Source organism: Pan troglodytes, chromosome 17 (assembly GCF_028858775.2).
Source record: "Pan troglodytes isolate AG18354 chromosome 17, NHGRI_mPanTro3-v2.0_pri, whole genome shotgun sequence".
Classification (NCBI taxonomy): domain Eukaryota; kingdom Metazoa; phylum Chordata; class Mammalia; order Primates; family Hominidae; genus Pan; species Pan troglodytes.
Genome location: NC_072415.2, coordinates 877,361 through 882,500, shown reverse-complemented (window position 1 = coordinate 882,500; position 5,140 = coordinate 877,361).

Below are 5,140 nucleotides of genomic sequence, written 5' to 3'. Positions count from 1 at the left end.
AAATATATTTTATATACTGTACATAAAATGTCAAAAGTACAGCAAATATATACTATATACTGTAAATAAAATATCAAAAATCATGGTAAATATATTTTACATACTGTACATAAAATGTCAAATAAAACACCAAGTATATAATATACTGTTAATAATATATCAAAAAGTACAGTAAATTTATTTTATATTCTGTACATATAACATTATCTAAAACTACACCAAATACATATTATATACCGTAAATGAAATATCATAAAGTACAGTAAATATATATTACATACATTTCATATAATATCAAAAAGTACAGTAAATATATATTACATACTGTACATAAAATATGAAAAAGTACACCAAATATATATTCTATACTGTAAATAAAATATCAAAAATTACAGTAAATATATTTTATATACTGTACATAAAATGTCAAATAGTACACCAAATATATAATATATTTTAAATAAAATATCAAAAAGTACAGTAAATTTATTTTATATTCTATACATATAATATTATCTAAAACTACACCAAATACATATTATATACTGTAAAATAATTATCAAAAATACCGTAAATATATATTAGATACATTTCATAAAATATCAAAAATATCAGTAAATATATATTACATACTGTACATAAAATATAAAAAAGTATACGAAATATAAATTTTATTCTGTAAATATAATATCAAAATGTACAGTAAATATATTTTATATACTCTACATAACATATCAAAAAATACACCAAATATATATTTTATACTGTAAATAAAATATCAAAAACTACAGGAATTATATTTTATATACTGCACAAAAAATGTCAAAAAGTAAACCAAATATGAATTATACTGTAAATAAAATATCGAAAAGTACAGTAAATGTATTTTATATACTATATATAATATTATCTAAAAGTACACCAAATACATATTATATACTGTAAATGAAATATCAAAAAGTACAGTAAATATATATTTCATACTGTACATAAAATACCAAAAAGTTCACCAAAGACATATTTTATACTGTAAATAATATATCAAAATGTACAGTAAATATATTTTATATACAGTACATAAAATAACAAAAAGTACACCAAATATATATTATATACTGTAAATAAAATACCACAAAGTTCAGTGGATATATTTTATGTACTGTACACAAAATATCAAAAAGTACACCAAATATATATTTTATACTGAAAATAAAATATCAAAAGCTACAGGAAATATGTTTTATATACTGTACATAAAATGTCAAAAAGTACATGAAATATATATTTTATAATGTTAATAAAATATAAAAAATACTGTAAGTATATTTCCTATACTGTACATATAATTGGTAAAACACCAAATACATATTATATACTGCAAATGAAATATCAAAACTACAGTAAATATATATTTCATACCATTCATAAAGTATTAAAAATTACAGTAAATATATATTACATACAGTACATATAATATCAAAAAGCAAACCACATATATATCATATAATGGAAATAAAATATCAAAATATACAGTAAATATATTTTATATACTGTACATAAAATGTCAAAAAGTACACCATATATATATTATATACTGTAAATAAAATGCCAAAAACTAGAGGAAATATATTTTATACAGTGTACATAAAATGTCAAATAGTAAACCAAATATATATTACATACTGTAAATAAAAGATCAAAAAGTACAGTAAACCTATTTTCTATACTGTACATATAATATTATCTAAAAATACACCAAATACATATTATATACTGTAAACGAACTATCAAAAGGTACAGTAAATATATATAACATACATTTCATAAAATATCATAAAGTACAGTAAATATATATTACCTACTGTACATAAAATATGAAAAAGTACACCAACTATATATTATATAATGTAAATAAAATATCAAAAAATTACTGTAAATATATATTATATACTGTACATAAAATATAAAAAAGTACACCAAATATATATTATATACTGTAAATAAGATATCAATAAGTACAGTAAATATATTTTATATACTGAACATAAAATGTCAAAATGTCCACCAAATATATATTATATACTCTAAATAAAATATAAAACATTACAGTAAATATATTTTATATACTGTACATAAAATGTCAAAAAGTACACCAAATGTATAATATACTGTAAATAAAATATCAAAAAATTATTGTAAATATATTTTATATACTGTACGTAAAATATCAAAAAGTACACCAAATATATATTATACAGTGTAAATAAAATAGGAAAAACTACAGTAAGTATATTTTATATACTGTACATAAAATGTCAAAAAGTGCAACTAATATATACTATATACTGTAAATAAGATATCAAAAAGTATAGTAAATATATTTTATATACTGAACATAAAATGTCAAAATGTCCGCCAAATATATATTATATACTCTAAATCAAATATCAAAAATTACAGTAAATATATTTTATATACTGTACATAAAATGTCAAAAAGTACACCAAATATATAATATACTGTAAATAATATATCAAAAAATTACTGTAAATATATTTTATATACTGTACATAAAATATCAAAAAGTACACCAAATATATATAATATACTGTAAATAAAATACGAAAAACTACAATAACTATATTTTATATACTGTACATAAAATGTCAAAAATTACACCCAATATATATTATATATTGTTGAGAAGATATCAAAAAGCACAGTAAATATATTTTATATACTGTACACAAAATATCAAAAAGTACACCAAATATATAATACACTGTAAAAAAATATTAAAAAGTACAGTAAATTTATTTTATATACTGTACATATAATATTATCTAAAAGTACACCAAATACATATTATATACTGTAAATGAAATACCAAAAAGTACAGTAAATATATATTACATACCTTTCATAAAATATCAAATAGTACAGTAAATATATATTACATACTGTACATAAAATATGAAAAAGTACAGTAAATATATTTTATGTACTGTACATAAATATCAAAAAGTACACCAAATATACATTATATACTGTAAATAAAATATCAAAACTACAGTAAATATATTTTATATACTGTACATAAAATGTCAAAAAGTACTCCTAATATATAATATACTGTAAATAAAATATCAAAAAGTACAGTAAATTTATTTCATAATCTGTACATATAATATTATCTAAAAGTACAGCAAATACATATAATATACTGTAAATGAAATATCAAAAAGTACAGTAAATATACATTACATACCATTCATAAAATATCAAAAAGTATAGTAAATTTATATTACATACTGCACATAAAATATGAAAAAGTACACCAAATATATATTATATACTGTAAATAAAATATCAAAATATTACTGTAAATATATTTTATATACTGTACATAAAATTTTAAAAAGTTCAAAAAATATATATTATATACTGTAAATAACATATCAAAAAGTACAGTAAATATATTTTATATACTGAACATAAAATGTCAAAATGTCCACCAAATATATATTATATACTCTAAATAAAATATCAAACATTACAGTAAATATATTTTATATACTGTACATAAAACGTCAAAACGTACACCAAATATATAATATACTGTAAATAAAATATCAAAAAATTACTGTAAATATATTTTATATACTGTACGTAAAATATCAAAAAGTACACTAAATATATATTATACAGTGTAAATAAAATACAAAAAACTACAATAAGTATATTTTATATACTGTATGTAAAATGTCAAATAGTACACCAAGTAAATAATATACTCTAAATAAAATATCAAAAAGTACAGTAAATTTATTTTATATTCTGTACATATAATATTATCTGAAACTACACCAAATACATATTATATACCATAAATGAAATATCAAAATACAGTAAATATATATTACATAACTTTCATAAAATATCAAAAAGTACAGTAAATATATAATACATACTGTACATAAATTATGAAAAAGTACACCAAGTATATATTCTATACTGTAAATAAAATATCAAATAATTACTGTAAATATATTTTATATACTGTACATAAAATATCAAATGTACACCAAATATATATAATATACTGTAAATGAAATATGAAAAACTACAGTAAATATATTTTGTATACTCCACATAAAATGTCAAAATGTACACCAAATATATATTTTATACTGTAAATAAAATATCAAAATGTACAGTAAATATATTTTACATACTGTACATAAAATGCCAAAATATACACCAAATATATATTTTGTACTGTAAATAAAATATCAAATATACAGTAAATATATTTTATATACTGTACATAAAATGTCAAAAGTACACCAAATATATATTTTATAGTGTAAATAAGATATCAAAAAGTACAGTAAATATGTATTATATACTGAACATAAAATGTCAAAAAGTACACCAAATATATATTATATACTCTAAATAAAATATCAAAAATTACAGTAAATTTATTTTATATACTGTACCTAAAATGTCAAAAAGTACACCAAATATATAATATACTGTAAATAACATATCAGAAAGTACAATAAATTTATTTTATATTCTCTACATATAATATTATCTAAAAGTACACCAAATACATATTATATACTGTAAATGAAATATAAAATATTACAGTAAATATATATTACATAACTATCATAAAATATCAAAAACTACAGTAAATATGTATTACATACTGTACATAAAATATGAAAAATTACACCAAATATATATAATATACTGTATATAAAATATCAAAAAATTACTGTAAATACATTTAATATACTGTACATAAAATATCAAAAAGTACACCAAATATATATTATATAATGTAAATGAAATATGAAAAACTACGGTAAATATATTTTATATACTGTACATAAAATGTCAAAAAGTACACCAAATATATATTATATACTGTAAATAAGATTTAAAAAAGTACAGTAAATATATTTTATATACTGAACATAAAACGTCAAAAATTACACCAAATATATATTATATACACGAAATAAAATGTCAAAAATTACAGTAAATATATTTTATATACTGTACATAAAATGTGAAAAAGTACACCAAATATATATTCTATAATGTAAATAAAATATCGAAAAAATAC